The following is a 25,616-nucleotide window of genomic DNA, read 5'->3' on the forward strand; positions in this document are numbered from 1 at the left end:
GGTATAAAGGCCTTGCCCTCGGACCCAACAAGGTGCATCTCTGCCGGGTTGTTCCAGATCGGCACCACCCACAGGGCTGTGGTCTGCAGCCGTCAGGCCTGCCCCCTCACTCCTCCTCTGCCTGCTCCTGCCTCCCTCCCCTCCGTCCACTGCGGTGCCCCAGGGCTCCCCCTAACAAACCTCCTGTTGCTAGAGTTGAGTAGCTTCCCCCTCAGAGTCGCTTCCTGGGGAGCCCGACCTGTGACCTGCGACCTGTGACAAGCTCCTTCTACTGCTGAGCACCACGCCAGGCCCAGCAAAATGGAGACACCAAGACCAGGAGCTCATACCCAGAGGGAGGTGGACAAATCAGCCACCAGTCACAGGGCAGTGTCAGGAGAGTGCCACGACAGAGGAAGTCACGCAGCCATCGGGGACACTGAGGGGATCTCTAACCCAGCCTTGAGGTTCCCAGTCAGGGAGAAGCGCCAGAGAAACTTCCTGAAGAAAATGATGCTTAACTTCAGTTCCGAAGAAGGAGTGAGAGTCAGCCAGGAGGACCACTGAGGGCAGGCGTGGATGCACAGGGAGATGACGCCAGAAAGGTAAGCAGGGACCAGGTGAGGGGGACACAGGAGGCGTGGACCCAAGGGAACAGGATGCAGGCCCACAGAGGAGGAGGAGATACGGCTAAATGGCTGAAGGTTAGAGGTCTCCCGATCTACCGAGAGGTCACTGAGCTGCACATCCCAGCCCCTGTGCCGCCCCGTCCCGGTGGGCCTTGAACCTCTGGGCGCCTCTGTGACGGCCATTCTTCACGGCCGAGCTGAGCTGTGGGGAGGGCGAGGAGAGCCCAGCCGGCTGACCTCTACCTGAAGGCTCTTCCGATGGGGCCACCCTGTGCCCACGCTGTGTCACCTGTGGCTCCTCCAGCCCCTGCTCTTTCCAAGTTCATCCATCACGAATCCTTGTCACTTGGTATTTATCTCCTACCGGAGGCCTGCAGCCTTTCAAATCCAAGACCGTCCGACTAAAGCCAGCTCGCGGCATTGCCACCTTCCTGTCCAAACTGCGTTATCTGCCTCTGACCAGCGTGCCTAGCGACCCTCCCTGTTAATGAAACACCATGGGATTAAAACCTCCATCAGCCGTGATATTTGAAATTATCGTGGCTTTTCAGAAAACATACTTCACAAACCGCCTGGAAAACACCACCACTTGGGGCGATTCCCTTTTGACCCAGGCCTGATTTGTTTTCTTTTTTTAGGAAGGAGAGGGGGCCGGGAGAGCAGGCTTTGGGCTTCGGGTTTTCTTTTGTTGCTTCCCCCTTCTTCTTGTTCTTGGTTCGCCTCATTGCCTGACTTTTCCTAAAAGCTTTCAGGGTAACTGATATTTTCATTCTGAAAGCATTTGCATCTACACCAGACCACTGGCTCGGTTTTAGCTAATTAAACTTATGAAACCAGAAAGTAGATAAAAGTTCATTCCAGAGGTCCAGGCCCCTGCCACTCTGCATGCTAATTGAGCCCGCGCCCTGCAGAAGTGATGCACTGAGACCCGGTGGTGCTACCCGGAGTCGGCTCCCGGGCACGGCCGGGGAGGGCGGGGTGGGGACGGGACTGCCATGCCTACCGGGGAGAGAGCTGATGTTTGGAGCACCATACTTCCCTGCCTGCTTTCATATTTTAGAATACACACGTCTCCCTATCTTTTTATTTAATACTGCCAACCAATGATCCAGCAACAACAGCAGGAGCCTTGAAAACTCTGCTCTGGTGTCTGCATTTCAATCCACATTCAGAACTTACAGAAGGGATTGGATATTATTAGCACAGTACTTTTCATGAAACAATTTGTAGCATGCTTCATAACACTGGTGACTGTTTAGCAGCTACATTGTCCCAGGTGCTAGGCTGATCTCATTTCTTTTTCTCAGAACAGTTCTTCAGAGCAGGCATCATTCCCTCCGTTGCCTAGAGAATGATGTGCAATTCGGAGAGGTTAAGAGGTCCGTGGTCACAGAGCAAGTAGATACAATTTGAAACTGGGTCTGCCTGACTCTCAACTTCATGCTCTGTCTGTTGAGGGACTTAAAGACAGGTACTCCGGACCTTAGGGAAACCAGGCGCCTGCATGAAAGGAGGGGAGAGAGGTCTGAGGTCCAGCCCTTCCAGGGATATTTTTCTCTCCTTTCTTCTGCAGTTGAAGTTCTGTGACTACTGACGATATTGGCTCTTCCTGTCTTTAGGTAAGAGTGAGCTGAGGACGGCCTGCATTCTCCAGTCCCCGGGGGATATGCAGGGCTGCGGTGCTTCTGAAACCTGCCTATTCTATTGAGGCTGAACACAGGGGAGGAGACATGCGAATCCCAGGGGCATCCTGACACCAAGAAGCAGGGAGCACCAGGTCAAACTGCAGACAAGTGAAGGCTCTAGAATGGGCACTGAATGTCACACACAGGATGAGACCACGAGTGACGACGAGCACCTTCACGCTGGTGACAGAGGTAATGCTGGCTGCCTCATTTCTCCCAGTGAGCTTTGCAAAGGAATATGACAGCACAGCCAAGAAAATTGTGGAGGGGAAAAAGAAAAATGAGGTTGAACCCTACCAGGTATTAAAATATATTCCAAAGCTACCGTAATTTTTTAAAATTAGTACTTGTGCAGGAATAGACAAAAATAAATTAAATGAAACAGAATAAAGAACAAAGTTACATCTAAATCTGTATTTTATGATAGAACTTTAGTAGGTGATAAAGGGAACATTTCAAATTGGCAAGAAAAATTAATAGATTTATAAGATGGTGATATACAACTGGCCAGCAATCAGCAAAACTAGATCATTAAACCTACCTCAATTCCTATCGAAAGTAAATTCCAGATAAATCAATTAAAATGTAAGAAATAAAAGCATGTGACCACTGGGAAAATGAAAAAATATATTTGTAATCTTAGAGGAGAGAAGGCCCTTATAATACAAAATTTTATGCCACAAAATTGAGAAACCATAAAGGAAATACTGGTAAATCTCACCATATAAATATTTTTAAAAAGCTAAATATAGCCAAAAAACAAAATTGTAAAAATATTTATAACTCTTGGCGGATGAAAGGCTAATTTCCTTGACATACAAAGAGCTCTTATAAATCAATAAGAGGAAAATGAACCCAGTAGAAAAAGTTGTCAAGGCTATTATCAGGCAATTCAAAGAAAACGAAATGCAATTGACCAACACATAATAACAAATGACCAACCTCATCAAAATTAAATTAATGCAAATTACAGCAACATGAATTATCTTCCACTGCCATCTCCCTCTAAGAGCAAACACAACAATCTTTTCAAAACACACATCTGATTACGTCTCTCCCCTGTTTGAACCTCTTCAAAGCTTTACCCCTCCTCTTAAGAAAAGATCTAAAGTGAGTCCTGTGTGGTCTGGCCCCGAGCCCACCTCCCCTTTCTTTCTTTTTTTTTTTTTTTTTCTAACAAGTTAGGCCAATACAATTTTTTTTTGTTGTTTTGTTTTGTTTTTTGGGTTTTTTTTTGGTTTTTTTTTTTTTTGGAGGAAGATTAGCCCTCAGCTAACTACTGCCAGTCCTCCTCTTTTTGCTGAGGAAGACTGGCTCTGAGCTAACATCCGTGCCCATCTTCCTCTAGTTTATACGTGGGATGCCTACCACAGCATGGCTGCCAAGCAGTGCCATGTCCGCACCCGGGATCCGAACCAGCAAACCCCGGGCCGCCGAGAAACGGAACGTGCGAACCTAACCGCTGCGCCACCGGGCCGGCCCCACCACCTCCCCTTTCTACCTTCTCCCACGTGGGTTTTCTTGCAGGACCCTTGTCCATGACGTGGTCCCTCCCTCTGTGATGTTCTTTCCCTCTCCTTTCCTCCTTCGCCTAATGAATTTCTACTCATTCTGCAGGTTGCAGCTCAATTGTCCCTTCCTGGGGGAGCTGGTCCTGGCCAGCCAGCCCATCCTCCTAATTAGATCCGCTCCCTCTTTTATATACTCTCCTAACGATCATGTATTTCTCTTGTACAGCACTTATAGAAGTAGTCATTTACATGCATTTATGTGATTGTTTAATTAATGTTTGTTTCCCCACCTGAACCGTAAGCTCCAACGGGAAAGCGTTCTGCCATTGACTTTTTTCTCTCCATCATATTCCCAGAGCCTAAAATGCATGCTTGGCATATGGTAGTTGCTCAATAAACATTTGTTTGTTTGTTTGTTTGAGGAAGATTAGCCCTGAGCTAACATCTGCCACAAATCCTCCTCTTTTTGCTGAGGAAGAGTGGCCCTGAGCTCACATCCATGCCCATCTTCCTCTACTTTATATGTGGGACGCCTACCACAGCATGGCATGCCAAGCGGTGCCATGTCCACACCCAGGATCCGAACTGGCGAACCCCGGGCCGCCGAAGCAGAACGTGCAAACTTAACCGCTGCGCCAGTGGGTTGGCCTCTCAATAAACATTTTTGAGCAAGTGAATCAATGAAATAATTATTTTCTCCTATGATTTTGGCAAATATTAGACAAGGACAAAAAGAATCAGGCATTTTAATACACTACTGGCAAGAAAAATTGTTGGAAGCCAATTTAAATGGTGCCAAGCAGAATGAATTTATCTTTTAGCTATTCTTTTAGATGTACACAAAGATACGTGAGTGAAGATGCTGCTCGCAGTGTGGTTAGTAACAGCAAAAGCCAAGAAACAGCACACATATTCTTCATCAGAGAAAAAGTCAGAAAAATTATGATACATCTGCAGAATGAATAATTTCAGACATCGATGCTGATCCTTGTGCAGATATGGGAAGATTTCCAAGGTGGAGCACGAAGTGAACAGGCAAGCTGCAGAATGATCCATACAATGGGAGCCCCGGGGTGATTTTTTAAATGATATGATACATATCCCTTCATTTGCACAGGAAATTTCCGGACAAACAAGAAGCGATGATTCACGGTAACTTTGGGGGAAAGGGGTGGAGAGACATCCTTTTCACCTTAGACCCCTTCCAGACAAGTTGAATTTAGCCATGAGTATGTATTACATTCTTAACATTACAAACTAGTTATTTTCAAAAATAATTGTGTAGTAAGGGGTCCCAAAACAAGTTCTTTACCACCATGTTACAAAGCCCCATTTTTTCCTTCCTTCCTCCGTTATCTTAAAGTTCGAAGGTTCTTAACCCCGGACCTTCATCTTTTCTGCTGCCTTTGCCCGTTTTCAGCAGCATCAGTGACTTCTCAGCACCTGAGGAGCTTCAGTTTAAAGGGATGTTTTCATAAAGTCAAAAAGCTCCTTTAAAATTCAAGCAAGCGCTCGGACGGTAGGCACGTAACAAATGCTCTGTCCGCGCTTTCGCACCCAGGGCTCGCCTGGACCACGGGGCTCCCGGGAAGCCCCTCCCACGATTTCACATCCCTTTGAATCTCACACCAGGAGAGTCTATCGAAAGAGAAATATCTATTCTAGAGCTGAACGGAACTGGCTCTTGCCCATACCTCTCGTTAGTGCTTTGAATTAATTTTCAAGTTGAGCTGCCAAAAGCTATTTACTCCAGAAATAAATACATACCTGAAGTAAAACAATCTACCTGCAATAACCATATGGAGCAAACCAGCCCGCGTTCAGGAGGAGAAGGGAGTTACGTAACAGCACACTGCGGGGTAATAGACCTCATTTCTGTGACTCCGTAAATAAGACGACCAGCCCAGACGCTGCCGTAAGTGAGCTGTGAAGGACTGATTTCCTCCAGTTCTGGTAGCCGTCTACCATCTATGGGACTGGTAACGCCACTATCAGGAGTGTTAACACAACTCAAAGCCTCCATGTTACATCTTTCCCTGTGCGCTCTTCAAAGAGTGTGCACTGGTGGGTAGTGATTCGGCTCTTTGCGTTTAGAATAACACGTGGACCGTGTTTCCAGCCGTCCAGTACCCTCTCGGTTCTGCCTCATCGCCTTTGTTCCCCCCTCCACACATCCTTGCAGCAGATGGTGGCGAGCCGACTTCCCTGGTCAAACAGGGCCTGACCTAATGGCTGGTCCAACCACACTCTGATGCAAAAGAGCAGGAGCAGAGAAAGCACAGGACAGATTCAGGTGGTGAGTCCTGTTAAAAAAACACCAGATGGGCTGGGCCAGTAGCATAGTAGTTACGTTCCAGAGCTCTGCTTTGGTGGCCCTGAGTTTGTGGGTTCGGATCCACTTACCCACTGCTTGTCAAGCCATGCTGTGGCAGCGTCCCACAAACAAAATAGAGGAAGATTGGCACAGATGTTAGCTCAGGGCCAATCTTCCTCACCTAAAAAAAAAGACAACAGGACAAAAATAGGGTCACCAACCAAGGCTTATATGCAGTTTCATCCTTCCCAGAAATGCAATCTTAAACCAGTCACTCAGGAATCGCCTGATCAGTGCTCGTGAGGTCATCTGCCTGATGGACCCCTACTGGCCCCTAAAGGAAAGTGACCTTGCAATAACCAACCCACTCTTTGGCCTGGTACCACCTCCTTGTTCCCCGCTGCCTGCTGCCCATACAAGCGTTTCCTTTTGTACAGCTCCTCAGAGCTCCCTTCTGTCTGCTGGATGGAATGCTGCCTGATATGAATTGACTTTCGCTCAAATAAACTCTTAAAATGTTTAATATGCCTCAGTTTATCCCTTAACAGTTCCCACCAGAATCAGGAGAGTAAAGGACAGCTCAACCAATGGCTGCTTCCTCCCGGGGTCCATGCTTTCTTGCTGCCTCTGGCAGGTGGAAGGGGAGTATCCAGAGGTTCCATGGCCTGAATGGAGGAGCCCATTCCTGTCCAGACACTGCAGAGCACATGCCTGCTGCCCCCACCGTCACTGTCTCCTCTGGACCCACTTCCGCCCCCGTGGTCTCTTTCTCTCCAAAGCCATGGGCACTCCCGCCAGGAGACGGGGTTCCAGAACCTCGTCCTTACTTGGCTAAGCCCTTGTCCTGCTAAAGGAGGGTGAGTTCTTTGTGCTGCACACAAAGAATGGCAGGAGACGGGGCTCGCCTTTGCTTCAGGCTCCCTTCTTACAAGCCCGTTGCTAAGCAAGTGGGTTTTCAAGTTCATTGCTGAGCAAGTGGGTTTTCATCCAGACATCCGTGTCCCTTGCCCTGCAGGCAGCCCATAATGGCACCATCCACCCCTCCCAAAGCAAAAACAAAAACAAAAATCCTCTCTGGAGAATTAGGAGTCTGAAAAGCAGGGGCATTGGCCCCAAAAGCGTCCTGTGAAATGAAGAATGAGAACCTGGGAACCCAGGAGCAGGTTGGGGGGAGGATCTCTGTGGACACTGTAGGACTGCTGATTTGTCTGTGGCTCAGACTACCGAGAGCTTCAGCAGGCCAGCACTGTGCCAGGCGGGCTTGTTCTGGCGCACCCTCTGGGAACCCAGGCACAAGAAACATCCATCCAAGTCAGATGGTCAGATTGGGTCCTTTAACAGCATAAAATAACACCAACTGGTTGCCCCCTTTACCTTAGATATGTGGAGCCTAGTGGTCAAGAGTGTAGAGTACAGAAGCAGACAGATGTGGGTTCAAATCCCCTCTCTGCCGTTTACCAGCTGTGTAACTCTGAGGTCCCTTCAGCTGTCAAAGATGTCTCTTCATCTATAAACCAGATGTGAGGAAATCTGCTTTGTTGAACTGTGATGAAGAATAAATGAGATCACGTGTTTAAAGTACGTAGCCCCATACCACCTGTCCTTTCTTTTCTGATGAGAAAAGCACAACCCACCCCACCTCCTTCTCACTTTGGCTGCCAGGGAGCTCAGAATCAAATTGAAAGCAACCAGGCAGACCTTGCTATGGGTGCTCTTCCTCCCTTCTCTCCAGGTTGAATATATGTTCCTTATTATTTTCCTTGGGCCTACGTCTTTATTGTTACACTTATACTGCTTTATTTTACGTGTTTCTGTTTTAAATTGCCTCTGGGCTTTCGTAGAAGAATATAAATAAGGAGTCTGGTGAAACCAAACAGAGCACTGCCCGCCTGCCTGCCAGGCTGCAGCTTTGCTCCATGGGCTGCTGGGAGATGATCAATTTGAACTCAAAGATGACTAACATTCTTTTAGCTCTGTCAGGATTCTAGGTTTAAAGCGACCTTTATTATCCTAATCCACAGAAGGCATGTCCCCTGAAAAATCATTTGGAATCCATTAAGGGTAGAAAGAAGAAAACACCAGCGCTGTGTCCCTGACATGTCCCAGTCTGGGGCAGAAGAGTCATCCCAAGTGTCCTGTGCTCCCAGGGCACATCAGCCACTCAGGCAGCAAGTCACACCTGGCTTTTTCCATCCCTGTGGCTCTCAGCAGAGTTGAGCTTGACAGAGCCCCCCAGTGACAACATGGCACATCAGAAAGACAGAATTAGCTGGGAGAGGTCACCTGCCAGAGCCGCCAGTGTGTCCTGAGAGGGCATCCCGCCAGGGGGCTGGGAGACACGGCGCCACGGCCTGGGAGCCCTGGGAGCTTGCTCGCCCTGCCAGAGGTGCAGACAGGCCACCACGGAGCGGTTTCTGCTTTCACCTCCTGTCGTGGGGAGAACAAACACCAGCGGGGAGCCCTGACACTCAGCCATGCAGAGGGAGTGCCCCCCAGCGAGGTTTGGGGACCCGGGAGCCAGCGTTCCATCTGCTGCAGCAGGGAAGACGACTGCACCCCGAGAAAGCAAGGAGGTCGAAGCTCCCCTACAAGGCCAGGGCACCAGATACACGGAGGGAGTTCGAATTTCTAACACCTACTAAATGCCCATGGGAAGCCCACATTGTCACCTGGCTCCTGCCACAGCTCAGACTCCACGGAGCCTTCCAAGCAGGTCAATGCCAGCGGACGTTCTTGGTCCCAAGCTAGGGACCCGAAGTTCCACCCAAGGTTCACTAGTTAGCTCCTAGCACACTAAACCCTGCAGGATGCAGACATCAACCGTGCTGCTCCGCTGTGAACGTCTTCTATCTCTTGAGCCCGAAGCTCCATCTTGGAGCTGCTTGGAGCTTGGTCACTTCCTTCCTCACATTATTTGGACCTGAGGGCACGGTGCGGCGATGATGGGGGGACGGTGGCCCCCTGTGTCCCCACAGGCTGGGGCTCGCTGTCACCACCTCCTCACTGGCCTTCCTGTCACAGTGTTGCCAGCTCAGCTCACACTGTGCTCTCCTCCCTTTGTTAATTCGCCCCCAGAATGTCTCACTCCCTATCCGTCAAGCCCAGATTCTGGGCGGCTTTACAGAGTTTCACAATCTGTTCAGATTTACTCCCTAGGTCTCACTTTAATCCACCGCTTGAGTCAAACAGTTCATTACCCTCCCTCACACGTCCCTGACTACCTCAACGAACGCTGGGTAAGCGTCCTCTCGGGGCGTTGCGTCTTCCCAGGCTTGGGAGACACAGAAAAACTCTGTGGCCCTGGACCCTCAATAAAAACACAGTCAATGGTGGAGATGAAAAGCAGCCCCCAGGTGGGTCCTCAGCTTGTTATATGACCCTGGGAAAGGCCCAGGCGCCCACCTGTTAGCTGGGGGTAAGCCTTGTTTTTACCCACCTGCATACGAATCCCCCTCTTTCATGAACAGACAGCTATGTTCCCCTCCCTGTTCTTAGCCTTGTGATTTGATGAAGTTGAAACCCATCCCACCTCCAGGGAGGGTCCCCGAGTCCCTTAGGAAATCCCTTGCCTCAGGCCATCAAGAGCTGGCTTTACTAGTAAAAGCCGGGGAGATGCAAAGAGACCATCCCGGGCTTGTGGGAAAGGTGACAATCTCTCCTTGTTCTACATCTGCTGGGAGAGACCTTCTCTCCTCCACTCATACAATATGAGGTTGTCAGGGTTAGAACTCCAGCAACTGTTTTGAAACGGCAAGATTTCCTGTGCTGCCAGGAGCCTTCACTATAAACTTGAGGATGAAGCCGATGTCAAGAAGCCAGAGCAGGGACAAAATGAGCACCTGGCCCTCAGGGATACCTTCTGAACCCTAGATCAAGCTTCACCTGAATGCGGGCTACCTCTGAGCTTATCAGTTACTTGAATGAGCCAATAAATCTCCTTTATCGCTCAAGCCTGTTGGAGTATTTGATGTCACTTGCAATCAGTCACACTCTACCTGAGGTACTCCCTCACAGAGGTTTGGTGAGAATTAAGTGAGGAAAAGTGCTCTGAAATGCACAGAAAGCTCTTGGCACCGCTGGTGGGGTTACGCAGCAGGAAGTACTCAGCAGCCGCCCAGTAAACACTTTTCATATCTTAAGGCCTGGTCGCTCCTGCAGAGAAATTATCCCAGTCTGAGGTGTCCCTTTGCCCCAGAAGTTTCTGTAACAGCTGCTGTTGAAAGCTCCCAGAGACCACAGTCGTCTGGCAAGTCACAGCCACTGGCGACCCGCCACTCATGGGACTGCGATGGCGCCCAAGCCCTCACCTGATGAAGGAGGGGCTTCTCTGTGGCGCACCAGCCACCGTCTCAGGACACCACTCCTGGAAGCTGAAGGTAATCCAGGTAAGGGAGAAGCTGTCGGCAGAGGGATGTCAATGAGAGAGAAAACAAGGTGGTCTTGCCTTGTGGGGACAGGATTCCATGCACACACACTGAGGGCACCGAAGACCTTTAAGTCGACTCACTCCTTGAGTGATTGTCAAAACACGCATCAGTCTGTCTGGCGGACAAGAGGACGCCACCAGCATTGTTGTTTCGTGTTCCGGATGCGTCTCTGAATAAATGTTATCAACACGTTGATGTATCTGATGCTGAGAAAATGCATCCTGTGTGTCAGGAGATCACAGCCACCCCGAGGGGACTGCCACCTGCTTCTCTGTACCACGGAGGGTCCGAGGCAGCACAACAGTGAGGAGCCACCTGACCACCCACGCCCCTCATTCTAGGACCCCTTGGCTTGGTCCTCCCAGTGTGGGGAAAACCCCCCGGGACTACTCCAGGCCATACCAGACCAGGGGGACCCATGGTGGCCAAGAAAGGGCCCACCCCTGCCCTGGCAAGTGTGGCCTCTGAGAGGTCCCTGTGGACCAGGAGCCCTCTTCCGAGTCTGCTCAGATGTCCAGGCGGCCTGCACAGGGAGGGGGTCTCCGAGGCCCTCCTTCAGTGTGGACCGCACAGGAGAACCAGCTATAGAGCGGAAGCCGCTCCCCCTCCCTTGGAGCCTCAGCTGCCTGGAGACCCGAGCCTGCCCCCACCCCAACACACAAGCACACACGGCTGCACACCCAGGTGCAGCTCCTGAGCACAAACCCGTCTTAGTTCCACTGTATCTCATCAAGGATGGTGGGGTACTCTGCCCTTATGTGCAAATCCTGGGGCCTCAGTAATGGGAAACTCTGAGTTTTGGCTAAGTAATTGGATTTTCTTTTTCTAATGACACTGTGAATTTTGTGGATAGCTTTTCTTTGCTTGGCTGCTAGGAAGTTCAGAGCCAAATTTGTAATGACCTCTAATACCTGCCCAGAACCCTAGAAACAGCATTTGAGGACCAGCCTGGCTCTGGATTTATCTTGTTTGTACACCTTCATTTGCCATGACTTCAACTTCTTCACCTTTTTTATCTAGTTAAGTATATATATATGTGTATGCATACATATATACACATACATGCAAACACACACGTGTATATATACACATACACGGAGAGACTGCCTCACCATCTCGGAAGGAGGCTGGAGAGAGTGGGGAGAGAGAACAGATCAAAAGGAACTCACCTCTTAAATCTTGCATCTTAAGACACAATCTTAGTACAAAGTGGGAACTATAGTAAGGAAGGACTGAAGCCTCAAACTTTGGGACAGTTCCCCAGGCTCCCTGTTCAGAAGCCCCAGGCATCTCAAAGATAACTTCATATAGGTTGAACAGCCCAGGAGTCACTTTGGAGGTTATTTATAAACATGAGTGATTCTTGATGGAAATTAAGCCATATATTTTAGAGAAGTCAGAAAAGATTCAGAGACTAATTCAGAAAGTGCTTGGAAATGAGCAGACAACCAAGAAGCGGAAAGCCCATGAATATGGAAAGGACATGCCTCCTGGCTGCGTAATAATTAGCCGCCTTCAGACCAGGGACTGTAGTATGAAGCAAAATGCTGTGCAGCATAATTTACTGACACCTGAGCCAAGGTCATCCCTGGGTGCACCGTTCATGGGAGTTAAATCAGTTCATAAATGGCAGTTAATGGCCCATACCAAGGACAGCCTCTGCATAGCTAATGGCTGTGGGTGACAGTTTGGAATATGTGTCCATTCAGAGTTACATGTACATAGGAATCTGTGATTGAACACCTGTTGTCCAGCCAGAACTACAGGAATGTTTGAGTCCCGGGCTGTACGAAGCATTTCTGAGCACCTGGTGCACACGCAGCCCTGTGTCCCTGCTTCCTTCTCTGTCATCGGCTCTACCTGTTTCTAGAGCTGTGTTGAAAATCAGGGGATGCATTAGTGTAGGAGAACTAGGCACGTGCATGTAACATTGCTGTGTCTTCTGGAAAGACACACATTCTGCATATTCCAAAGCTCGGAGGGTCTTCATTAAGTGGCCGACAGAAGAGGCAGCAAGATGAGGCACGCAACTGAACCGAGCCACACCTGGAGGAAAGGCCGTCCCAAGCACAGGCTCAAGAAGCTTCTAGTCTACTTGGAGAGATGAAATTGTTAATCCCCCATTTTGCTGTTGAGGAAACTGAGGCACACGGGTCACATGACTTATCCAAAATCGAACAGTTTGTTAGCGAGAGAATCAGGATTAGAATCCAGGGCCTGCGGTTCTTAGGGGTGTAGCAGATGCTGTCAATGCCCCACTAACTTCCTTCAGACCCCACAGTCCTAGGTACTCCACGTGGCTACCTACTGCCAGCATCTGCCCCTCTTTATGCGAATGCCTTTCTGGACACGGAAGGCTGCTTGCCTCTCATTATTCACAAAAGTCCCTGGTCTGATGATGCAAACTGAGGGCATGATGCTAAGTGACATAAACACCGTCTGGTCTCACTTACATGCAGAATCTGAGAAACCTCCAAAGAACAAAGAAACAAGCTGGTAGATACAGAGAACAGACTGGTGGTTGCCAGAGGTCGGGTTTGGGGGTGGGTGAAATGGGTGAAGGGGGTCAAAAGCACAAACTTCCAGTTATAACATAAATTAGTCATGGGGATGTAGTACACAGCATGGTAGCTATAGCTAATAATACTGTATATTGCATAATAATAATACTGTATATTTGAAAATTGCTAAGAGAGTAGATCTTAAAAGTTCCCATCACAAGAAAAAAATTTTAATGATGTATGGTGGTGGGTGTTAAGTAGACTTATTGTGGTGATCATTTTACAATCTATACAAACATTGAATCATTATGTTGTACACCTGAAACTAATATAATGTTATATGTCAATTATATCTCAATAAAAAAAGAAACTAGAATATATCAATAATAGGCAGGCAATATGACTTAGTGGAATAACGCGGGCTTTGCGGTCAGCAGACCCAGATCTCAGTCTGACCCCCCGCCTATCAGCTGTTGACCCGGCGACTCCTTTCACTGTGTCCCTCAACGTTCAGTACACTTAGCGCTTCCTAGTGGGCCTGGCTCATCTGGAGGAAGTCAGGCACAGGGTCCCTCCTTACCTGAGGGAGGTGACTCCAGTTCAGTCCTGGCCGTCTTTCCACAAGGAAGGAATCACAGGAGAGGACAATTTTGTTCCCAAGGCAAAAGCACAGACCTCTGCTTGGTTTAGTGCACAGGAGCCCAGCCCGGACCTCACTGGGCAGGCTTTTCCAGCCCCTTTCCTCTGAAGAAGGACTCACAGGACACCTGCTGGCCAGGCCTGGGCCGCCTGGCGTGTCGCCCCTTTCCTGCACTGTCCTCACACGTTCGCTGTCCACAGCCTGGGCTCACACCCACCCATCAGCCCCGCTTCTCTCTGCAGCCTGGGCTGGAGGGGCTGAGTTTGGGACTCTGTCCCAGCAGGACCTTGGACAGCTCTGTTGCTTGGAAGGATTCAGCATGTACAGACCCTCCACTCAGAAAGAGGCCGTGCCCCCGGCCCAGTTGCTTCCAGCCCACCGCAGGCAGCACCACTGCGTCATATGAGACCCGTCCCACCCTCGGTCTCACTTCACCATGTAGGTGCCTGCACAGAGCGGGTCGGGTCATTTCCAGGGGAAGGAAGGTCTACGAGGAAAAAGTAAAATATAAAATCACAGTTGTGACTGAGTGAAAATACAACCTATGGGAGGTGCCATTAAGGAAAACAGAATCAGATCCACCTGGGTGGTCTGGGAAGAACCCAGAGCCGGGCCACAGAAGACAGCTAGGAGCTCACCAGGTATACATGGGAGAGCGTGATTGCCAATGGAGGGAAAAGCAGAGCACAGACTTGGAGGTGGGGAAAAGACAGCATGTTTAGGGGACCGCAGGTAGGGTGATACAGCTGGAAAGCAGGTCCCAAGCGAGATGCAAGATCCGTGAGATTTGGGCAATGGACAGGCCCTCCGATTTGGGGTGAAGGCCTGAGCTGTTTGCCACCGTAGTCCCCTGAAGAAAATCGAACCTCTCGAAGTACAAGCATCCTAAACCCACGCAAGATGGTGAATTCAATAACCAGATAGTAAGCAGGAAGCTCCTTTGAATTAGGCCCACAGTATGTGGTAGAACATAATTGGCCATCCCCTCTGCTGTTGACATCCCAGGTTTGTGTCCTCTCCCCCAGAGAACACAACTGAACCAAGATCAAGGGGAATTACCCAGGCTGGGGTGAGTATCTGTGATGGGGTGATGGCTTGCCACCGTCACAGCAGGGTGAACCCCAGAGCTCATGCCCTGAGAGGGTGGGAGGTCAAAGCTATTGGATCCAGGCAAGTTTGTATCCTCAGTCCAGGGGCCTTCATGAACAATGAGAGGCTAGGCTTGAACTCAACAGAGGGGAGTTCAGGACCCAGAGATGGATGGACAGTGGGAGGGCCAGAGAAAGGTGGTCAGCATGAATTCTGGAGGCCAGGTGGGAAGGAACCCCAAGGCCAGGTGAAGTGGATAAGCACACCTGGAGACGCAGCAGTGCTGGGGGAGTCCAAGCATGAGGAGGCCCCCACAAACAAGGAAGGTGTTTATCCCTGGGCCCTGCGAGGACCGGCCTTCAGGGTGGCTGACCCTGGGTATGTTTCCACTCCCTTCCTCTCCATGACTGGCCCCCAGGTCCTTGGGGTCAGGGGCTGTCTTCTCCATCCCAGACATGTGGCCTTCAGTGCCAAGCACTGAGCAGGCAGTCAGCTGAGGTGTGTGGAATGGATCCCTTCAGCTGTAGGCTCTGAGGCTCAAAGACATATTGGCATAAGGACAGCCAGTATCGCCAGATGGCTGGGGTGTGACTCAGCCCTCTGTCCACTTCATCATAAATCCTTCTATTGGACTCACAGCCTTGAAAAGGGCTTGGACGTGTGAAGGTGGAAACATATTAATCCAAGGTCTACACTAATTGGGTCTAATGAACACAGCCTTGGGCTCCCCTTACTGCTGCCTCGCCACTGACCTAAAAATTATAATTCATGTGACGGGAAAAGAACGTGGAGTCTGAAGGTTTTGTTTTGCTAGGTTTAAAGAAAACACCCACAGGTCAAACCAATATGAAAAAGTTCTTTCCCCTAATGGACTGCACCGCAGAAAGCTGGGCATTAAAATCCTGTTCAGAGGATTGTCCCACCCAGTCATTCACATTTTCTCAGGCGCAGGCAGGAGTGGGAGACAGGGACAGACAGTCAGGACATTCATGCTGGTGTGGGGATAGGAATTTGCCACCCAAAAGTACATCTCTTTGGCTTGATTATTTTTAAGAACAAAAGACTCTGAAAGAAACTTTGACCTTCCCCCTAACTGCCTAAAAGAATTTAAGATAGAAGACCTGTCCCCAGGACAGAGCATCATGGTAGGTAACTCTGAATATTGGTAATCTGGGAGGGTCCTTGTTAAGCCCATTTTTATCCAAGTTCTGTCTCTCGGGTCACACTGTTTATAGCTGGCCCAGGAAACATTTGTTTAAGGAGCATTTGCATTTCCATCTCCATGTAAATTGCCTTCCACCCCCTTGAAGTCCCAAACTACTACCCCCAACATCCTCCTTTGTGTTTAGCTGAAGATGGTATTTAAGGTGGTGGCTTAGTTGCTCAGTTTTCCTGGGTTTCTACCATGTATACATGTTATTAAACTTTGATTTTCTCCAGTTATTCCATTTCACATCAATTTAATTATTAGACCAGCCAGAGGATCTAGAGGACAGACGAACTCTCTTCCTCCCCTACACTGCCTTCCATCTCAGATTTGCCTTCCTGAGAAAGGGCTGGACATAGATCAGGTGTCCGACTGGAGAGAGGAGATAAAAAGTGTATTTCAAACACAAAGTGAGGGTGGCTGCTTTTGCCTTTTGCAGGAAGCATGACTCATTTTTATCAGAGGCTGATAGGATGGAACTCTTCCTGCTTCAGTTCCAATTGAGCCCCAAGACAATAGATGTCCAAAACCAAATTGCCTAGGAGAGATCACCAAATGTAGAATTTATGAGGTCGGGCGAGAACCACATCCACAGCTTGAGCACCCCCCAACCTTCCCGTGAATACAAAAACCCATCATATCTTTAGGGCAAAGTGTGCTGTGACTTCTACCTGCAGCCCAAAGAGTGAGGTGTGGGCGTGGAGAGGAAAGATATCACGAATCGGGGACAGGGCTTCAGGGAGAGCTCAGCATTCGGCCCCCCAGCTGGAAGCTGGGGAGGGCTGGGCTCCGACTCCCACCTGGGAAATCTAGAGGTCTCAGGCAGGCATAGAGAGTACTGGTAAGACAGGCTCGGCCTGCCCTCCCAGAGAGCAGGGGATGTGTGAGTGCTCCCCAAGGACCAATGTGGGCCCCTGAAAGAGAAAGCCAACAGGATGCTTGGGACCATTAGGACCACCTAGAGGGCTGCAGAGATCTCTGCAGCAAGAAGTGGGAAGCAAGACAACATTCCTTGGGGCTGCAGGCTGTGTCTCAAGCCATCACCCAGAATAGAGAAGCATAGGCCTACTTAAAGGAACCAGAGTCAAGGGACCCACTGGGAATGTCTGAAGAGCCTTGCAAATTGCAGCACGAGTCAGCTCTATGCATCCACCAGGCCCAGAGGGTAAGCTTTCAGCAGAGCCAGCTGGAGTGAGATGGATCTCTCCCTCTAAACTGTAGATGGGATGTGAGCAGAAGTGATGTGTGCAGCTTCTGGGTCTACTCCTGTGGACGCTGGGCATGGACTCCTCCACGCTCCCTGCCTTCTCACTGACAATTCCCCACGCCAGGGCTGGGGCACCAGATGCAGGGTCCCTGAATTAGTTCATGGAGTGGAGCTGGACTAGCCATCCCAGACCCATTATGGGAGAGAGAAATAAGCATCTCTTTTTGAGGCAATGCATCATCGCTTACTTTGTTATAGCAGCTTCATCTTTACCCTATCAAACACGAGGAGGAAGCTGTGAATCTGGAATAATTAATATCTGTTCTCTAGCACATCAAGGAAACGCTGGATTTTCAAAAGGAGGTCCAAAGTTGAGTTCCTGATTAGGGACAGTTAAATTGTTGTGTATAATAAGTAGGAGTATTTTCTGGCATTGCTAGAGAGGGAAACACAGTAAGAAGCTGGATTTGAGTCGTTGGAAAGACTGAGGAGCATTTTTTAAGAAAAACAAGCCTAATATTCACTATTAAACTAATCATTACAGAAGGCTTGGTGCAACCTCCCTCGGTACGACTGACCTCTGAGTTTTCAATAAACGTCTACCACGTAGAGCTGCTTCATGCGTGCAGTTGTTTTGCTGTGCTTGTGCTACATTAGGACAATTTGGAAATATAATAAATTACGGAAGTTTTCAAATATATATATCAGGAAAAATAACAAAGCCCCATGTGGTCATCACCCAGCTTCAACAATCATCAACTCATAGACAGTCTTGTTTCATCTCTACCATCCCCCAGTTTTTCCCCGCTCTATGCTATTTTGAAGCAAATCCATCTTGATGGAAGTACTCAACACTGCTTATGAAGCAGTCTTGCCAAAAGAAATAAAACCATAACGCAGTCAACCCTTTTGATAGTTTGATTTCTTTTGGCAAGACTACTTCATAAATGATGTTTAAAACTTCCACTGGGAGACATATAATATCCAACTGTTCTCATTTTATGATACCAATACCATTGCTGATCACTGCCTACATCAATATTTCATTAAAGGTTGCAAAATTGTGGTATTCTAATTTTACTGTTTCTTCTGTATCTAGTAGCTTCTACACAGAGACACTTCTCCTTGTCAACTCTTTGGTTACTCTGAGGTTGAGGTAGACTGGCAAAGGCAGAATAAAGAAAGAATTGTTATTTTCCCTTTATTTATCATCTTTCAAAATAATGAATAGTTTCTCTAGAATCCAAAGGTTATAAATGAGGTCTTTTGTATTATTATCATAATCATTATGGACTCCTGTATCTAAACATATTTAATGTGTTCAATATAGTTTAGTTATTATTTTTATTGATGGTCAAATTGTCCTACATGTAACTAGTAGGAGCTCTTTTGACATGGGACCCAATAGTCTTGGAGAGTTTGCCAGACCTGCTTCACATGTTTGGGTCAAGGCCTGGGCAGAAATTACAGAGCAGTTTCAAAAAGCACAGAAAAAAATGATAATTTGGCAAAGCCAGAATCCTAGCCAGAAATAACTAGAAACAAATGTCAACAGGAACCCACAAAATCCCTGGTGAAAGCATTCGACCTCCCACAGGACCTGAGATGGAGGACAACCCTTCTCCAGGTCATCCAGGGAAGGCACCCACCTCCGGCATCTGGCTGATGGAGCATGACTGCGGCGGTGGGCCATATTTTTCTTCCAGGTCTTGCCCATCCTTCTTACCAGCGCCTTTGTCCTCTTGGGGTGTCCTCTGGTGTCTCAAACTCAGGTGCTCACCACCCCAAACTCTGTCTAACACCTCTTCCCAAAAGCATCCGGTACGCTCATTCTCACTGAAATATACACATCTTGATCCTAGCTTGTTTTACATCTTGCTTAATTAATTAGCTTTCCCTGACAACTCTCTTACATAGCCGGAACAAATAACAACCCTTTGTGAAAAGTTGACATAACTTTTGGAGCCGTTTTAAAAAGAGCCGGAGTAGCCATTTCAGAGGAACTGCCCGCACATCCTCCCCTTGAAGCTTTGGACTGGACCGGGTCAGTGTTGCCTTCCAAGCACTTGTTCATAACGCTAACAGGAAAGCAGACGTCCAACCACAAAGACTGATGACTTTGCTCTTTCTGAAGATAGAATCAATAGTCAATCAATGTTTAGCTAAGACTAGCTTTCTGCCTCCAACTCCAATTAAAATTCTCCATAATGCAACCTTCCTTCTTTGCCTTTAAAAGCCCCTGACTTTTACTCCCTAGAGAGACACTATTTGGGTTTCCCCCTGAATTTGTGCTCCCCAAATTACAATTCTTTGATCCCAAATAAACACTTTGCCTCTTAAACTGCTTCCTGCTTTTGAAGGTTGACACCTTCAAGGAAACAAGACCTTTGAAGCAGCCTGGCCAAGTGGTAAAGCTGAGAATCATTCCTCCTGGATTCTCGTCAGGGCTGCCAATAATCAGCTGCGTATCCTGGAAAAGCACCTCCTCTGTGGGCCTGCTTCCCTGTGTCGATGCAAAACCATCGATAACCATTCTAGGATAAGAGAATTAAGGTGAGGTTTACTCGAGCCAGGGTGAAGAGTATAAGCCGGGAAGGCCTTAGAAAGCATTCCAGAGAAGCGTGGTTTTCAGTACAGTCTTATATCTTTTTAGAACAAAGAGCATACAGTAAACACACCCAGGATACATTTTCAAAGCTTCAAAGAGGTATTTAGTTGCGAATTAGCAGGTCAACAGGACCCCAATGTGGGGAAAGGGAGTATTAAAGGTGTTACCAATAAGGGAGGGGGGAAGTCTGCATTCTTATCTGAAGAGAGGGCACGCTTTACTTCGACGGTTAAGCAGATGTACAATGTGTGTTTGATATGCCATAAGCCAGGCTTTTTAGTTCAAGCTGAATCAATTTTGAACCCAAATAGTTACCCCATATACCTCAATATGTGAAAATCTCTTGTCACCCACCTATCTAAGGGAATTAGAGTCATGGTGTCAAAGGTACTTTTTACGTGGGACACTGTGATATAGATGAAAAGACTCTGAGAGGTAACAAGCATTATGTGAGTAGCTATACCTAACGACACAACATCATTTGATTCGTTATTTTTTAAGGTGTGGTACTGGAAAATTTAGAGAGGATTCTTTGGGTAACTAAGGGCTTATGAATTTGTTACTGAGCCGCAAGGGACCGATGACCCGCAAGTGGGTCTTTTTGCCTGGAGCCACCCACGCCAATAGAACAACACCCTTGGAACATCAGAGCAGAAATGATCACTGATCAATGAACGGAGGAGGCAGAGCTCGTGGGCTAAAACACCTTCTCTCTGAAGGGAAAGTGAGCAGGTTCTTAAGGGATGCGAAGAGGGGGGTGGTCTCTGCGTCATCACTCGGGGCAGGGGCATTTGGGCATGCGCAGATCTTCCCTTCTTGCACACAGTACCTTTTGCACACGTTTCCTTTTGCACACGGCACCCCATCGCCATCTTGGACCTCTCTGGTTTGGACCGGTTCTGCCATTTGGCCACCTGGCATTGTTCTGCCTTGGTTCCTATAAGCAAGCACAAGTTAAAAACAAAGCATTAGACATGGAGAATGTTTTAGGGACTTTCCTGGGTGACGAATTGCATATCCTTTCTGTAGACCACCAGGAAGGAATTTTTTAATCTAAATTGAAGCATTTGATAACCGAAATACTGGTCCACTAACATACAAAAGTCCTTTAAGATGCAGGCTTGCTTTACGAAAACACCACAGAACAGCTTAAAGCAGACCTGTTTTGATTAAGTAATCATTTGCTTCCCACTTACGTCTTCCCGGCAAAATTTCAGTTCTCTGAGTTGTCTCTTGTCTTCGGGGATCCAAACACAAAAGTGATCCTATTTTTCCATAGATATATTGGTAGTAAATGACCACACATTAGCCCCCTCCCCCAGGGCTTGCCCAGAAATAGCCTACTCTACAAATCATTTAATAAGCATTTTCGTGTTCTGCCCAAGTTCTCAGCCCTGGAGGCCCCGGAGATCCAAAAGATGAAATATGTCTGACCTCCAAAAGCTTACAACCCAGTTGAAGGTGGAAGATAAATAAATGCAGAGGTCACAGCAGCAAACAAAACAAGATGGGTTAGACTGAAATCTTGAACTCTGAGACTGACCTTGAGTGCTCCCAGTCATTCAAGAAGGGAGCAGGCCGAGAGGGCCTGGCCACCAGGGCAGGCTCCACGGAGAAGTGAATAAAAACCAGGAAACTTTTTATCTCTTCTCAAAACGGAAACACCTATTTGTAAGTAATCATATGTGATGAGCTGGAAAACACCAAAACCAAGAAAGTGAAAGTTTCCTCAAAATCCCACACCCAAGAGATAAGCACTATTAGTAGGTCAGCATTGGTACTCACATCCATGGAAGACACTGTTGGCTGTCTACACAACCCATGCCCCCCGCCCTCTATTGTGTGTATGTGTGTGTGTGTGTGTGTGTGGTAAAAAATACATAACATGAGATCTATCCTCTCAACAAATTTTTAAGTGCACATTACAGTATCATTAACTATAAGCACAGTATTTTACGGCAGATCTCTAGAACTCAATCGTGTCGCATGACTGAAACTTTATACCCATTGAACAACAGCTCCCCAATTCCTCCTCCCTCTCTCCAGCCCTAGTAACCACCATTCTACTTTCTGCTTCTATGATTAACTGCCTCATTCCAGTGGAGTCATGCATACTGCATGCTTCACCCATCTGTGACTGTCTTTTTTCACTCAACAAGATGTCCTCAAGTTTCCTCTATGTTGGAGCAAATGACAGGATTTCTTCCTTTTTCCGGTTAAACAATATTTCGTTGTACAGATATACCACCTTTTGTTCGTCCATTCATCCACCATTCGACATTTAGGTTGTTTCCACCTCTTGCCTGTTGTGAACAATGCTGCAATGAATATGGTGCAGATGTCTCTTCAAGATATTGATTTCAACTCTTTTGGGTAAATACCCAGAAGTGGGGTTGCTGGATCATATAGTAATACGACTTTTAATTTTTTAAGGAACCTCCATACTGTTCTCCACAGCAGCTGCACCAATTTACATTCCCACAAACAGAGGGTAAGGCTTCCAATTTCTCCACATCCTCATCAGCACTCGTTAATTTCTTTTTGTTGATAATGGCTATCCTCACAGGTGTGGTTTTAATCTGCATTTCCCTGAAGGTTAGAGATGTTGAGTAACTTTCCACATAGCCAATGGCCATTTGTATGTCTTCTTTGGAATAATGTCTCTTCAAATCCTTTGCCCACTTTTTAATTGGATTATTTGGTTTTTTTGTTGTTGAATTGCAGGAATTCCTTATATATTTGGGAAATTAACCCCTTATCAGATATAGGATTTACAAATATTTTCTCTCAATCCATAGTTTGCCTTTTCGCTCTGTTGACTGTTTCCTTTGCTGTGCAGAAGTTCATCATTTTATGTCGTCCCATTTGCCCATTTTTGCTTTCGTTGCTTGGACTCTTGGTATCATAGCCAAGAAATCATTGCCAAAGCCAATGTCATGAAGCTTTTTCTCTCTCTTTTCCTCTAGGAGTTTTATAGTTTCACATCATGAATTTAAGTCTTTAATCCATTTTGAGTTGATTTTTACATATGATATAAGATAAGGGTCCAATTTCATTCTTTTGTATATGGATATTGAGTTTCTCCAACACTATTTGTTGAAGAGACTATCCTTTCCGCGCTGTATATTCTTGGCACCCTTGTCGAAGATGAGCTGACCGTATGAGTATGGGTTTATTTCTGGGCTCTCTATTCTATTCCATCTGTCTGTATGTCTGTCTCTGTGCCAGTACCATACTGTTCTGATTATCTAGCTTTGTAATATTTTTTATAATTTACTTATTTATTTTTATGGCGATATAATTGACATAGAACATTATATTAGTTTCAGAGGTACAACAGTGATTTGATATTTGCATATGTACAAAATAGTCACCAGAATAAGTCTAGCTAACATTTGTCATCATACATAGTTATAATTTTTTTCCTTGTAATGAGAACTTTTAAGATCTGTTCTCTTAGCAACTTTCAAATGTGCAATACAGTATTATCAACTATAGTCACTATACTGTATATTACATCCCTATCACCTATTTATTTTATAACTAGAAGTTTGTACCTTTTGAGCTCCTTCACCTGTTTCACCCACCCCCAAAACCCTGCCTCTGGACACCACCGATCTGTTCTCTGTATGTATCATTTCAGTTATTTGTTTTTGTTTTTTTTTTTTAGATTCCACATATAAGTGAAATAATATGGTGTTTGTCTTTCTCTGTCTGACTTATTTCATTTAGCATAATGCCATCAGGGACCATCAATATCATAGCTAACGACAAGATTCCATTCTTTTTTATGGCTGAATAATATTCCACTGTATTTATATACCACATTTCCTTTATCCATTCATCCATCGATGGACACTTAGGTTGTTTCTATATCTTGGCTATTGTAGATAATTCTGCAATGAACATGGGGTGCAGATATCTTTTGGGGTTAGTGTTTTCATTTTTTTTGGATAAATACCCAAAAGTGGAATTGCTTGATCATATGGTGTTTCTATTTAATTTTCTGAGGAACCTCTATACTGTTTTCCATGGTGGCTACACCATTTCTATTCCCACCAACAGTACACAAGTGTTCCCTTTTCTCCACATCCTCACCAACACTTGTTATTTCTTGTCATTTTGATAATAACCATTCTAACAAGTATGAGGTGATTTTTCATTGTGGTTTTGATTTGCATTTCCCTGATGATTAGTGATACTGAACACTTTTTCATATGCCTATTGGCCATCCATATGTCTTCTTTATTTAGATTTTCTGTCCATCTTTTAATTGGATTGTTTGGAGGTTTTGCTATTGAATTGGATGAGTTCTTTATATATTTTAGATATTAACCCCTGATCAGATATATGATTTGCAAATGTTTTCTCCCGCTTGGTAGGTTGCCTTTTCATTTTGTTGATGATTTCCTTTGCTGTGTAAAAGTTTTCTAGTCTGACATAGCCCCATTTGTTTATTTTTTGCTTTTGTTGCCTTTACTTTGGGAGTCAAATCCAAAACTACATTGCCAAGACTGATGTCAAGGACCTTATCATATACGTTTTCTTCTAGGAGTTTTATGGTTTCAGGTCTTACATTCACGACATTAATCCATTTTGAGTTAGTTTTTGCATATGGTATAAGATAGTGGTCTGGTTTCATCCTATTGCATATGGCTGTACAGTTTTTCCAACATCATTTGTTGAAGAAACTGTCCCTTCCCCATTGTATGTTCTTGGCTCCTTTGTCATAAACTAATTGGCAAAAAATGCATAGGTTTATTTCTGGGCTTTTTATTCTGTTCCATTGATCTATGCATCTGTTTTTATGCCAGTACTGTATACTGTGTTGATTACTACAGCTTTGTAATATAGTTTGACATTACAGAGCACGATGCCTCCAGCTTTGTTCTCTTTTCTTAAGATTACTTTGGTTATTCAGGGTCCTTTGTGATTCACGTGAATTTTAGGATTGTTCTCTCCATTTCTATAAAAAATGCCATGGGGATTTTAATAGATATTGCACTGAATCTGTAGATCATTTGGGGTAGTATGGACATTTGAACAATATTAAGTTTTCCAATTCATGAACACAGGATATCTTTCCATTTATTTATGTCTTCTTTAATTTCTCTCCTTTCTATCTTGTGAAGATACATTTGATTTTGTTTGGACATTGGGAGCCCAACTGAGTTCCCTTTCCAGCCCCAGGGGATATATATGGACTGGTAGAGTTCAACCTGGTAATTCCATTATTGGTACTAGAGACTGGTTAGGCTTGGGTATGAGTCAGTCCTGTCAATTAGCACAGGGAAAGTCTGCGAGGCTGCTTTAAGAAAAAGTTTTTCTTCTTGATAAAAGAGACATGAGAAGCGATGGCTGTTCCTGACTTGGGACATTGCCGTATGAGGAAAGGAAGCCTGGACTGGCTGCCGCCATTGTATAGCCTTTAGAGAAAGCCAAAAAAATTACCGAACAGGAAACTAGAGCCTTGACATTCTTGAGCTGAGGAATTAGCCAACCTTGGAATCACCCATGTTCAGACCTCCTGTTATGTGACATTAATAAACTTCTTAATGTTCAAGGCACTTTTGATTGGGTATCTTATTACTTGCAGCAAGAAGCATCCTAAAACACTAAGTTTTCTATACATAAATATACACAATTATACATAAATGGGAACATCATATAAAGTGATCTGTGACCTGCTTTGTTTCTGTTTTCAATGTGTCATGGGGATCTCTCCATGTCATTATAGAAACACCTACCTCATGCTTTTAGGTCAAATACATCTGAAATGCTGCAAGGAAGATGCCAACAACCAAAGGCCCCCATTCCAG

General features: G+C 46.4%; 1 long non-coding RNA gene across 1 annotated transcript in view; it reads right to left on the reverse strand.

Annotated features, from left to right (window-relative positions):
- LOC139045181 (uncharacterized) overlaps positions 1 to 25,616 on the reverse strand; it is a 58,163-nt gene that overhangs the window by 8,003 nt on the left and 24,544 nt on the right. Inside the window, exon 2 of the long non-coding RNA XR_011503070.1 lies at positions 20,627 to 20,734. This is a non-coding gene — a long non-coding RNA (uncharacterized lncRNA). The remainder of the gene's footprint in view (positions 1 to 20,626; positions 20,735 to 25,616) is intronic.

The sequence above is a fragment of the Equus asinus genome, chromosome 4, assembly GCF_041296235.1.
Source record: "Equus asinus isolate D_3611 breed Donkey chromosome 4, EquAss-T2T_v2, whole genome shotgun sequence".
In the NCBI taxonomy this organism is placed as follows: domain Eukaryota; kingdom Metazoa; phylum Chordata; class Mammalia; order Perissodactyla; family Equidae; genus Equus; species Equus asinus.